Source organism: Nannobrachium achirus (genome assembly GCF_963921795.1).
Source record: "Nannobrachium achirus genome assembly, chromosome: 5".
Classification (NCBI taxonomy): Eukaryota; Metazoa; Chordata; class Actinopteri; order Myctophiformes; family Myctophidae; genus Nannobrachium; species Nannobrachium achirus.
Genome location: NC_137814.1, coordinates 17928210 through 17942922, shown reverse-complemented (window position 1 = coordinate 17942922; position 14713 = coordinate 17928210).

The window sequence follows — 14713 nt, the reverse complement described above, 5'->3', positions numbered from 1 at the left end:
TGAGGTAAAGAAGAGCTACCAGCAGGGGTGCTGTTGGACGCCGTCCAAGAGTGTTTTAATAGCAGGTGTGTATTTAAAGCCATCCAATCACCTCTGTGCGGTAAACGTGTGACAACAGACCCTGGCCCTCGGAGACGAAGAATAACTTCCCCCTTTTCTACACACACAACAACGCGTGTCTTTATTTCCATGAACAATCGGGCCGTGATGGGATTAGCCAGTGTGTCTACGACTGTGTGGTCACAGGATTAGGGGACGATGGAAGAGGAAACATTGACTGTTCAACACAACAACAGCAGCAGCACAACAAAACACCTGGCATTGGCTCCACTAATGCCACATTGGCAGGCCTCCCCAAGACCTCAGCTCATACCCTGAGGATTAGCAGCAGATGGTTGGCTGCATGATAAGATGCGCCATTGCTGCCGTTTTTTTTCCCTTTCGAAAACAAGGGGTGGGGCTACATTTGACCTCGGCCGCGAAGTCACAACCCCCAAAAAAACGTGTCCCTCAGGGATCTATAATAGTGTGGGGAGCAGGGGCGTCAATTGCGTATGGCAGGGGTATGCAGCTGCCATACCCTGGGTCCAGGGGGGAGAATAAAAGTTACTTTTAAATATAAATCCATGAATGTCTCTTTGTCTATCTGTGCTGGTTATGTTGTTAAATTACATTAAAATAACTACAAATGCAAAATTTAACAAAATGGTCACTTTAACAAGGTATTATAATTATATTCTCCCCACTTGTATTCTCCCCATCTTGACAAAATGGTATATTCCCAGGTTCTGCAGGTCAGCTGCACAGGTGCAATGCATTATTGTTAATTGTGGCACGTTTACTAACATGCTAAGTTTAGCTGCACTTGAACAACCATTCCAGGCTGCCATATCCAGCCCAAGAAACCGTAGAAACCTGTGTAAAAAACTTAAAAAATCGTTTTTTTTTTCAGACATTGTGAAAATAGCCGATCTACATGCTCACAACGCCGAGGCATTGTGAGCATGTATTATTGCTATTTTCACAATAGAACTGTGCTATTTTCACAATAGAACCGTGTTATACAAAATGTAATGCCTCTTTTCCATGAGGACTCCCATCTTTGCCATACCCTAGCTTTTGCTGAACTGACGCCACTGGTGGGGAACGCTTTTGCGGTAAAATAGCTCACAACGCGTCACAGTGCAACGTGTTGTGAGCTTGTTGATGTGCTATTTTCTGTGAAATCTTTCCCCACAATATGGAAAACAGTCAGAACATTTGGTCTCAAATGATTGCATAAAAAGGTCCTTGTGGTCTTGTTTCTACTGGAGTCCTAGGTATTCAATTCATCAGTCTTTGTTGAGCTTGTTTTTGAAAGATTGACACATTTTGAAAACTTTTGAAAAGAAAACTTGTGAAATGGGACTTTCTGCATAATGGGTATCTTTTGCATTTGTTATTTCTAACCTACACTTACTAAACTATAATTAGTTTTTTTCTCTTGAATGGTCCCCCTAGAGGCCTAGAATATGGATACTAGGGTTGAAGCAATTCATATTTTTATACCTTTGATACTTTTGAATACCTTTGAATACATTTGTGGTATTGCTACTTTTGCTAAGGTAAAAAAAAACAGAGTACTTCTTCCACCACTGATCCTACTACATTAAATGTTACATTTTGGCTGCAGCTGCGCCAAAACATCCAGCTGACACAGCTGACAGGGACAGTTTGGGAAGGTAATATAATGCAGAATTCATTAGCCATGAATAAAGAGCAGGTTTAGTACCTTCAACAATAAATATGACAGTCCCTGTTCAGCGTGGGCACGATGATACGCCTAAAAATACCGCGATAGAGCGGAATAGCAGCAATTCCTTTTGTCTCGAGCAGACAGAGTGGTTTGAGAGCGCAATACATTTTCTGTCAAGGAGCCTGTTAACCTGTCAAGCTTCTATATGTGCACCTTTTACTCTCTCCGGCTTTCTATACCCTCCAGGCTCCAGCCCTCGTCCTTTCTACTACACCTGTCTTCCTACCAGTGGTGGAAAAGGTACTCACATTTTATTACTTAAGTCAGGGGTCTTCAACAGGGGGTCCGGGACCCCTAGGGGGTCCTCAGAGTTACTACAGGGGGTCCTCCAAACCTTTGTGTGATAGAAACTTTTTTCTCAATTTTTGATATGTGTCCCAATTTGGCTGGGAGCCAGTCATTGGATTTTTATTCATTTTCATTTTTTCATTACATTTGAAAGCTGGGGATCATAGCTACAAAATTATATATTGGTTGTGGAGATTGATCCAACAGTTTTGAAGATATGGCTTATAGAATGATGCCATGCTGAAATACTACTTTTGAGATATTCAAGTTCTAAATAAATTTCTAACCTGCAAATGACCTGACGATCTCTCACATTAATTAAAAAAAGTCTTATTTACATGCAGAGTTAAGCTCTGGCGTTTAAGTGAAATGTAGCCTGAAATTTATGAAATGCTTTAGTGGCTTTATCACATTTTAGTGAGAGAAAAAAAAAAAAGGTATTTTCAGTCCCTGTCTAAAGCTGTACTTTCCGAGATGACTGGCTCTCAGTGAGATTGGGACACATATTAACCACTTGAACGGTGCTGTTCTGAGATTCTGAGAACTTCAGCCAAAAATAGCAGATCTACTTTACAGCAAAGAGCTTTGGTGTAGAGGGGGAAAAGAGCAGACTAAGTACAGAGTGAAAGGTGAAGTGTATTAAGTATTGGTTAAATATCTAAAAACACAAATTGACATGAATCCAAAACACACTGATGATTGTGCCGTCAAACAATGAAACTATACGGAATCTATGAACAGGTTGTGGGGGTCCCTGCTTCATCTCTCCCTCTCAACTAAGGGGTCCTTGGCCTGAAAACGTTGAAGACCCCTGACTTAAGTGAAAGTATCATTACTGCGATGTAGAAATACTCAAGTAGGCCTGGACCGCTGGCGTAGTGGTCCTATTTATGCAGCTTGACGGCTCGACCTTTGCTGTGTGTCACCCCCATCTCTCTCTCTCCCCGTTTCCTGTCAATCTACTGCAGATCATCAGTAAACACAGAAAAAGCCAACAAAACTTTAATTCATGGGTTGCATTTGTAGTCCTAAACGGCCATGTTGAGGACCAACACAGGTGTTTCTATTTGTCAGATTGGCATAGAACCAATGTTCTACGCCAATCAGGACGCCTGTGTTGGTCCTCATCATGGCCGGTGTAGGACTACAAATGCAACCCATGAATAAAAGTAAAAGTCTGGAATTCAATATGGACTTGAGAAAAGTACAAAAGTATTGGTAATTTGGTATCAAAATGTACTTAAAGTACCAAAAGTAGAAAGTAAAAAATAGAAATGTCACATTTCACAAGTTTTCAAATGTATAAAACGTATAAAAATCTTTTGAAAATGATCTTGAGAACTTGACACTCGACTTCTAACTGCTCGTTTATCATAACCATCTGAGCATCCATCAGCTGGATGAAGCTGAAAACAGAACTTCACCCACAGGACTAATAACGTAATCAATTCCATCTTTCCACACCACCCATCTCTCTGCATCTTTTACAAGTGTGTCATTTAACAGAGCTGTACCCGGCCTAATTCTACTATAATTATTTCTGTTTGCTTCTCACGGCACGACGAGTCACACATTTTATAACTCTTGTGTGTGGGCAGGGGCGTCACAAGGGCGGGAAAGTGGTACTGAGTTACAAGGTCCCAAGGTGGAGGGGCCTGGAATTATTTTATACTTTAGCTCTTGAAAAATAGCAGATCTACAAGCTCAACGGCGCGGCACTCGTGCCGCGCTGCAAGCTTGTAGATCTGGTATTTTTTTTAAGTCGTGAAAATGTGTGCAAATCTTTGAATATATGTATTTTTTAAGCTTGTAACTCAAATTTTGCTTCCGGGGGGTCCTTGGAACAAAATATTTTGAGATGGGGGTCCGTGGCCATATACAGGTTTTACAATATACAAATACAATATCCTTCTAAGGTTTTTCAAAATAGGATCTGAAATATTCAAGGCACACATTTTCACGATTTTTCAAAAATAGCAGATCTACAAGCTCGCAGCACGGCACTTGGTGCCGCGCTGTGAGCTTGTATATCTGCAATTTCTTCAACAGTTAAAGCACCCAGGGCCCAGACACCCCTGTGTGTGGGGGCGCGCACAAGAGGGGGGCTGTGACTGTCAAAGGAGTTATGTGACAACTGGGTGTGCATGACAGCGTGCCATTATCGCGAGCCGTCGGCTCACACCTCAGGTCTTCGTGTGTGGGTGCCTGTCTCTCCGTGTGTACGGTGGCGTGTGTGTTGTTAGCACATGTATGTATGCATGCGTGTGTGTGTGTGTGTGTGTGTGTGTGTGTGTGTGTGTGTGTGTGTGTGTGTGTGTGTGTGTGTGTGTGTGTGTGATTGAGGCCACGATAACAGTTCCTGTGCATGTCATGCACGAGTGAAACCGCACACATCTCTGCAGAGATACGGCGCACGGCAGATTTGTAAGAATAGGAGAGCGGTGCAGTGGATTTCACGGGCGGCAAGAAAAGAAGTAACGTCGCCCCCCCTTTACATCCTCAAGACGAGCGTATAAATTACTGTCATGGCGGCTGTGCATCTCTTTTTTTTTTCAAATTAGTTTTTATTCCCTTTTCATTTCCCTGCATATTTTGTTGTAACGCCAATTCTCTATTCCCCCGTGTGTGTAGTCCCTGTCAATGACCCCTATTGGTATTGGGGAGGGTACCTGTATATACAACACATACAGGGGCGTCACAAGGGGGGGCAAAGTGGGACTGAGTTACTAGGGCCCAAGGTGGAGGGGCCTGTCTTTAGCTATTGAAAAATAGCAGATACACAAGCTCACAGCGCGGCACCGAGTGCCGCGCTGCAAGCTTGTAGATCTGTCTGCTTGTAGATTCAAAAGTCGTGAAAATGTGTGCAAATCTTTGAATATATGTATTTTTTAAGCGAACATCTGTAACTCAAATTCTGCTTCTGGGGGGTCCCTGGAACTAAATATTTTGAGATGGGGGTCCGTGGCCGAATACATATCATTTTGGGGGTCCTCCACATGAAAAGGTTTGAGCACCAGTGGCATAGCAATCTGGGAACCCATCGTCAAAGAAGAAAGGGCGACACCTATCGGTCTCTGAGGCTGTCTCGAGAGATTAGTGGCATAGAAACATAGGTTTTTCAAAAAACCTTAGAAGGATTTGAAATCCACACAAATTTTCAAGATTTTTCAAAAATAGCAGATCTACAAGCTTGCAGCGCAGCACTCGGTGCTGCGCTGTGAGCTTGTATATCTGCTATTTTTCAATAGTTAAAGCACAAAATGTGAGTGAATCCTTGTACCCAGGGCTCAGAATTTAGTGTGACACCCCTGTACACATACAACCACATCTCCTCCGATACAGTCAGCAGCCGCTCCTTTTCACCTGACAGTGGGGCGGTTTCACAGGGAGGACTAAACCCCTGATACACGTAGCAATTATTTCATCAATATCAACCAGCAACGACCAGTCAATTGGCTATGGCCATTGGCAGCGTCATCGGATTCATCTTTTTGTGCAAGACACCACCAGTCATGTTGCCGTACCTTATCAACAGGCATGAATTTATTTTAGGAAGTAGCCTACATTTTATTTTTTCCCCTTTAGCCAACAGTCCCAATGCCTCTGGTCGTTGCTGGTTGATATTGATGAAAGAATTGCTACAGTACGTGTATCAGGAGCTGCCGATAGTGCCTAAAAGGCTGGTATCTGTTGCAGTTGATGTTGCACTACTGTTTTATACTCTTACTGTACGATTTTACATTATAATTTACTGGTAACTGCACTTTCACAATTATTTATGGCATGTTTTATGATCTATTCCTAGATCAGTCAGTGGTCCTCAAACATTTTATTTTCTCTCAGAGTTACAGGCCTGTAAGGGTCCATTTGGAACATGCCCTCAAGGAACCCAGATGGTCCCTGGACCCCACTTTGAGAACCACTGTCCAGTACTCAGTATGCAGAAACCTATCCCTCCCAGTTTGACTCTACTGAACAGGTGCCCTGACCAAAGAGTGTCTGCTAAATGCCTAAATTGTTCAGAGAGCCACTTACAATTAGCAAGGACAGCACAAGGTAATACATAAAATGCGTAGCAATAGTAATTTAGGATCGTAGGTATGCCAAGAACCCATCCCAAAGGTCAATGGAATGCCCTAGCCTCCATGATTTTGCATAAGCCTGCAAGATCATCGAGGCTAGGGCAAGTGCTACGGTAAGTGCTACGGTAAGCTAATGTGGAATCTGAAGAGGTGAGTCTTCAACTATAGTGCAATGACAGACAGCGTCCTCCCCCGCCGGCTCTCTTTTCCCGCCCAACAACAACACAGCACAACAACACTGTGTGGGTTGGTTGGAGTGCTCGGACAAGCCGGATGCACCGCGCGGCGACGGATGTGGATTTCAAACGCCGGGGCAAATCTGTCAGCGTGCCTACAGCGCTGCTGGCTAGAGAGAGAGAGGCAGTGTTTGGTGTTTATTAGTTTTTTGCGTGTGCTTTCAGATGAGGCCACGTCAAGAGACAGCGGAGAGGCAGAGACATCAGAGGAGGGTTTGTGGCGATCAGGGACAGATGCTGTCTGTGGCGATCAGGGACAGGTGCTGTCTGTGGCGATCAGGGACAGATGCTGTCTGTGCTCGGTGTGTGTTCTGTCTAGGCGCTGGAGAGGCCAAGGCAGACACCATGACTCACTGCAGCCTGGCTGTGGGCAGTAGGGATGGGACGATATGAACATTTCATATCACGATGATTGTGACCAAAGAAATCGTGATTTACGAGATTATCGCGATAATCCAAATCCATTAATCTGGGGCGAAACATTTGCCAAAAAATAGCAGATCTACAAGCTCATAACGTGCCGCGTTGTAGATCGGCTATTTTTTCGCAAAGATATTTCATTGAGAGTGGAAAAAAAGGCTGTATCAAGTACGTATGTTGTAAGTGCCTTTTATCAATTATAGAGGGTTTAAGTGGTACCGGATATTTTGCAACAATGCTCTACAGCACAACAAGCAACCTGAAATATGGTCTCTGTCTAACATCATCCCGGTGCCTAAAGCTGGGGACCTCTCAAAGCCAGACAACTACAGAGGCATCAGCCTGACATGTATCACTGCTAAGGTCTTCAACCGAATGATACTGAACAGGATACGGCATGCCATCGACCCTCACCTGAGAGAGAACCAAAATGGTTTTCGAGAGGAGAGAACAACCGTAGCACAGATCCTGGCATTAAGGAGATTAATAGAGGAGGTGAAAAAGGACAACCTAGCAGCTGTACTGTGCTTCATTGACTTCAAAAAGGCTTTTGATTCTATCCACAGAAGCAAGATGGTGAAGATCCTTGAGGCCTACAATGTCCCTCCCAACATTCTCCGGGCTATCGAGACCATGTACGCAAGAACAAGGGCCAGAGTGGTGACCCCGGATGGCAGCAGTGAGGTGTTTGACATCCGAGCTGGTGTAATGCAAGGAGACACCCTAGCCCCCTACCTCTTCATCATAGTTCTAGATTATGCGCTCAGGAAAGCCATAGGTGGACGAGAACAAGAGCTTGGCTTCACACTAACACCAAGGAGGTCAAGGCGGCATCCCGCAGTAGTTCTGACAGACCTGGACTATGCGGACGACATCAGCCTGCTCTCCGACAGCATGGAACAAGCACAAGAACTCCTGAACAGGGTGGAGATAGAGTGTGCCAAAGTTGGTCTCAGGCTAAATGCTAAGAAAACTGAGGTTATCACCTATAACCTACCTGATCACTCACCTCTGACAACAACAGAAGGAGCTGTGTTGAAGGAAGTCAAGGACTTCAAGTACCTGGGCGCATGGGTCGACTCAACTGAGAAAGACCTTAAAGTAAGGAAGGCACTCGCTTGGAGGGCCCTGAACGGCATGAACAGTGTATGGAACTCCAACCTCCCCCGCCAAATCAAACTCAGCTTCTTCTTCGCAACAGTGGAGTCTGTTCTCCTATATGGCAGTGAATGCTGGACCCTGAAGCCAACCCTGCAGAAGTCTCTAAATGGGTGCTACACTAGAATGTTGCGTGCAGTACTCAACATCAACAGGAGTGCACATGTTACCAACGAGAACCTGTATGAGGGTATACCAAGGGTAAGCGAGAAAATTGCCACCAGAAGAATGAGACTAGCAGGACACTGCCAAAGACACCAGGAGCTTCCAGCCAGCAAATTGGTACTGTGGGAGCCAACACATGGGCACCGGTCGCGAGGACGTCCCACAAAAACATACGTGGACGTACTCAAGGAAGACGTAGGGACACAGAACACCAATGAGCTGGCCAGATGTATGGAGAACCGAGATGACTGGAAACAACGATGGAGGGCTCGTCTGAGGACGACCTAGATAGATAGGATATGCAGCTCGGCAAATAAAAGGTGAATTGATCCCAGTGCATGACAGAGGATGATATCACTATAAATTAAACCTCCACAATACGATTATCGTGAGTGTTTTTTTATAAACGATAGTATCGCTTATCATCCCACTGAGATCTGGAAGGGAGGACGGCAGTGGTGGAAAGTAACTAAGTACATTTACTTAAGTAGCCTATACTGTACATTTTTTAGGTACTGTATTTGAGTATTACTTGAGTATTTCTAATTTCCAATACGTTTACTTCTACTCCACTACATCTCGGATCTAAATATTGCTCACTACAATTATATGAAAACTTTAGTTACTAGTTACTTTGCAGATATAAATGATTATATCATAAAACATACATTAATCACTTTAGCCCTATTTTATTTGAAAATAGCCGATCGATGCGACACGTTGCGAGCTTGTAGATCTGCCATTTTCAATCATTTTGTACTTTTACTTTTGGTACTTTAAGTACATTTTTGATGCCAATGCTTTTGTACTTTTACTCAAGCACATTTTAAATTCTGGATGTTCATTTGCAACAAAGTATTTATAGACGGGTTTCTGGTCCACGTTACACTGATAAAACTAGATTCGTGCGCAGGGTCCGTAACAAAATTAGCCAATGAAACCAGCGCTCCCCAAAACAACAGGTTTGGGGATTGGACGGAATTGATTACATGATACAGTCAGCTGTGAATTTAGTCTCAATGTTTGTAAACAAGAAACCTGTCTATACATTGCAGTATTGAAAAATAATACTTTTTTCACCACTGGAGCACGGAGGCAGAGAGGGAGAGAGGATTATGGGGAGTCACTCATCATCACCCTGGTCTTCGTCACATCATCCAACAAACACCCCCCCCCCCACACAACCAACACCTCCCTCCACTTTAACCCTTCACACACATAAGACACGTGCACGCACTCGCACAACCTTATGGTTCTTTGAACATGTGCAGCAGCCGTGCAAGCCTATATTCAAACTAATACATTTGTGCAAACCCATGAACACACACACACACACACACACACACACACACACACACACACACACACACACACACACACACACACACACACACACACACACACACACACACACACACACACACACACACACACACACACACACACACACACACACACACACACACACACACACACAGAGAGAGAGAGTAAAAGGAGTAGCCTCTCCATCATCAGAGAGTGTGAGAGAGAGGCTTTAGCCGTAATGGGCCAGGCAGTGAGCAGCTTTGAATCAAGCACTTAAACCCACAGCAACCATCCTGTAGACTATAACACAGTGCATCACATCATAAGACCTAGCCATTTAAACTCAGTCTGTGCATGGCTAAAAGCTTACATGAATTGGTTTGACCGTTTTTTCTTTTTACTTTTTTTCACTCCTGATATTGGCTTCTGTGACAGTTCATTGCAGGCCGTAATTTACAATCTGGATTTATTCTCGTACAGATTAAGAGAGAGAACGCTTAATTTTCACTGGAGGCGTTGATTTGATTTGTTTCGTTATTTTTGTAGCCATGTGTGAAGTAAGTGGGCATGGCATGTGTGGCCAACAGTTGGTGCCAGAAATGTGTCAAAAAAAGAACCAAACTATTTTAAAACATCAAAACCTGCCTGGAGTGTAGCGACTGTGATATGGCCTAGCTCTCCGCTGCTATATGCACATAAAAGAGCTCTCACATGCAATTACTAAATTAGTCGAGAAATTAATTTCGACCCAGTGAACTGACACAGAAATGCACTGAACTGCTAATCTGGGAGAAGGCGGGGCAAAAAAAAAAAAAAGAAATCCTCTGGAATTTTAAAGTTTAATGGATTAATGATGTCGAGGCTCTCGAGTGAATAGGGCTGCCAGCGCACTGTAACTCCAGAGGAATTAACTTGCTTATGCTGGTTTGTGTCAAAGAAGGGGAAAAAAAGAAAGAAAAAAGAAAACCATGAAGACGTTCCCTCAGTTATTCTCTTCATGGCAGGCACGTGCACACATAGACATCAAAGGGGGCTTGAGCCCCTGCCCTTTTATCTGTCTGTAAAAAAGCACCCTCTCCAGACCATGAATGTAGTTTTCACTACGGTGAAAGAAACGCAAATGCCTCTTTTCCATGTCGTACCTGAAGGCAGCATTCAAGAGAATTACCTTGTCCAAACTCTCCTGAACTTGAATGCACCATCTCCAGTATAGAGGGTATGCGGGGGGCGCTCTCCATTCCGACATGTCGCCACTCCGACATTGACTTCTTATTGTCGTAGTGGCAACACTTCCATAGAGGCTAGGTTTAGGGTTAGGTATAGGGTTAGTGTCGAAATGGAGACATGTCTCCATTACGACATGTCGGAATGGAGACATGCAACCAGGGTATGTACATGCATAAAGTGAATGGCATATCGAGTGGCAAATCGAGTGGCAAAGTTAGTGACAAAGTGAGTTTAACATTGTTTAACGTTGTTTAATGCAATCAGATAGGACCTTTCTGTTTGGATGTATGAGCTGTCAAGGCCAGAAAGTATTTTTTTGCCACTCAATAGGTATTCCCGCATAACTTCCGGGTATGATGATGATGTCACACGCATACCATCTATTGACTTGATTATGCTTAGTTCAGTGTGGTATCAAGCACCGAAAATAGCCGACCTACAAGCTCACAGCGCATCGCAGCTGTTCTCGATATTTCCACCAAAAGGCCCTTTTAGAGATGTCATCCCCTGCCTCTCTAACATTCTCTGCACGTCACTGCTTCACGGATGTGGAGCAGCACAGTCCACTATCGGCGCTTACATCGGGAACACCATATATTATGAATCACTCCGCTAGACTCAGGGCCGCTGGAGTCAGTCTCTTGTCTCTCTGGCTGGCATTTCCCTCCATATGGCAGGGTCTGTGAGTCAATGTATGTACCGGTGGCGGAGGTGCTCTGTGCTTTCTTAAAAGCCCACACAGGGAAACGGCGTCTTGTAAAAGCGCAACTGGCAAGTCACTCACAGTTTCAATCAGGGAGACTGAATGATTATCATCTCCACGGAACGGTACACAAAATGGGACGCGGTCCAATTTAGTGCTGGGTCCCCACTCGATAAGATTAACAATATGTTTTAATGAGCTTAAGCCCCCAAGGCAGGAGAATTTATATATATATATTTTTTGTAATATTCTTTCTTTATTCTTTTTTTTTTTGGGGGGGGGGGGGATTATTGTCATCAAGCATAATTCATATTGTGTGCATTGCAATTTGCAACATGAAGGCGAGGGCAAAAATGTGTCGTTTAAAAAACATTTCACAACACAATGAGGTGAGAGAGAAAAAACGCAGAGGGCAATCATAACCAGAGCAAATGAGAATAATCTCCTGGGGAATTAGAACAGAAAAGCACCGTAGCCCCTTGAAGGTCACGATAAAAGCCCTCACACTCGCGCACCATCATGTATCACTGTATATTTCGGAGACGCTATAGCTGCCCCTGAATTTGACCCTGCGGGACCAGGCAGAGGTTACGCAAATTACACTGCAATCAAACAGAACAATCAACATTTATGGTGTTCGAAATTAAAACACAATATGCTTTTGTGATATGGCCTCAAGGTTGGCTAGCTTGTCCTTCCTTGTTGGCAGTGTTTTGGCTGGACTGCAACAGCTGTGTCAACCCTAAACATTAATGAGACACTGCCTGACTGATAAAGTTACACCAGCATTGCAAATGAATTAAATCCTTGTCGGTTTTATGCCCATATATGGAGATCCCTGCACTCTACATCTGCACTCTACATTTATGCCTTTATTGATAGGACAGTAGACTGACAGGAAATTGGGGGAGAGATGGGGAGTGACACGCAGCAAAGGTTGTCCGGATCGGGAATCGAAACCGGCGACGCCGCCAGGCATCCATGCCTATGTGGCAATGCCTAAATGGTATGCGCCTGGACCAGTAGGCCAGCGGGCGCCCCGACCTCGCCCTTTCTTACTGGTTGTATATAAATCATAGAAAGTGTTACTGACCTTTTCTTATCATTTGCTGGTGGGGCTGAGCTACTGTCCTCGTGCGTACGGCCGTGGTCTCCAGTACTTATCTCCGACCCTTGGTTTCCGGTCAGCTTTGATGATGGTTCCCTCTGCCTTCCTGGAGAGGAATAAATCGAGCATAGACAAGTAATGGCTAAAGCAGTCTTTGAAAAATGAAATATTGGGAGTTGCAGCACTGAGCTCCTAATAGGATGGGTAAATGGAGAGGATGTTGTTTTGTTGCAAAATGTACAGTGTCAAATACCCCAACAACTAAAGGGGGATACATTTGTAATTTTGTATTATTAATGTTCAGACCTAATTAAGGCAAGTATGCTGTCAGAATCAGATAATGCTGATAGTGTTCAGATGAGTCAGTAACATCAGTTTCACAAAGTTATAAATGTATATCAAAGAATATGTGGTGGGTAAGTTGAATCTAGTTCTGGAGTTTGATGACCGGGACAATGTAGCTATGTTGGTATTACAGGAAATGCCCAAGAAGAAGCTTATTCTGCGCTTATACTAGTGCATTGGCAGCCAGACATAATTATTATATTGTTAAAGATGTAGATTTGAAAGCTTATGATGTTAGTAGCACAGGTCCTGGAGGAAGTCTGATAAGCAGGGACGCGTCGAGTTTGCAAGGGACTTAACAAAACATACCAACAGGTGCTGGTCTGCATTGGAGGCTACTACTACTTTTAAAGATCTATGATTTGATGGTGCTCAAGCAGTTTATAGATTCAACTGCCTCTGACAAATACAATATGCTAGCACATAGTTTTTAGCTCTGCAGGAGCCTGGCCATCTACTGTATAAGAGGGCTGGTTTGTGTCTTTCTGTCGGGGCTAATCTCACAAACTGCATGGCCGATCAGAGACAGTTTTCGTGTGCACACTGCCTGTAGCCTAACTTCCTATTGTTATCACAGATGCTTTATATTTTGGGAAATATTTAACTTTCATTTTATAATGGAAGTCAAAGGGACTCGAGATCTACTTTGGAGCCTCACCAATCCTATGATTTTTTTTGTTGGATGTTGACAGGTGGAACTGTCAGAGATGTAACACACCTGAGCAGGCTGGGCTCAGGAGGCAATTTGTTAGTACTTCACTATTTCAGATGCACACCCAATATTGTTTTGCAAGATTTACAGACTGCATGCAGCCTCATTCATTTGTCAGCCATACAGTCAAGCCAGGTTGTGACACATTCATTCACCTAGCAATTACTCCTCTGTCTTCAGCATTTTCAGGTGACAAGGTTGACAAGGTCTTTTCATAAATATTCTCTTCTGGGGGTCCCTAGCACAAAATCCTTTCAGGAGGGGGGGGTCTACACTATGGCCAAATACATATACATTTTGGGGGGTCCTTGACAATTTGAGAACCACTGGTATAATTGATAATATCTCTTATGTACATAATATCTCTAAAGCCAGTGGTAAGATGATGTGTAACGGGCTCAGGAGATAGAAAGGCTGTCTGGGAATTGAAAGGTCACTGGGATCCATCCTTGGCTCCTCCAGGCTTCGTCCCCATGAAGTGTCCCTGAGTGAGACACTTAACCCAGAGGTCCCCGACCTCCAGGCTTCGTCCCCATGAAGTGTCCCTGAGTGAGACACTTAACCCAGAGGTCCCCGACCTTTCCTGGACCAGGGCCCAGTGGAACATCTCAGGCATCTCAAACATCTCAAACCCCCACCCATCCGACTGTTTAACATTTCAACAACCCGACTGCCATGTTGAGTGGTCAGACGAGTGCCATGGGATCACAATGACAATTCGGAAAGGTTTTAAAGAAGCAAATACAATGATTTCTTTTAAATATTAATGTCATGTTATAAATGAAATCTTACGTGTTTTGGGAATTATTCGGGGGAGCACACTACAACGGCCCACAGGTTGGGAAACGCTGCTTTAACCCGTTAAACTGGGAAAGCATCTGCGTTGTTTCAGATTTTAGCACTGGCTATTCAAAGATTACACCTAGTGAGAAGAGTTACTTTCATTAAGTGTCCCGCGAAGCTTGGCCAGTGTGACCCTGGGCGTACAACAAACTTTAAGATGTAGGCCACGCTTCAGAGGCCGGACAAAGCCAGATGTTGGAGCTGAGCTCCTTCCGGGAGCACCGCTCAAAAATAGCAGCTGTACAAGCTGCCCCTGCGTCACTGCGCGCATCGCTGTGAGCTTGTACATCTGCTATTTCTGATTGACATTGAAGACATTTTGTAGT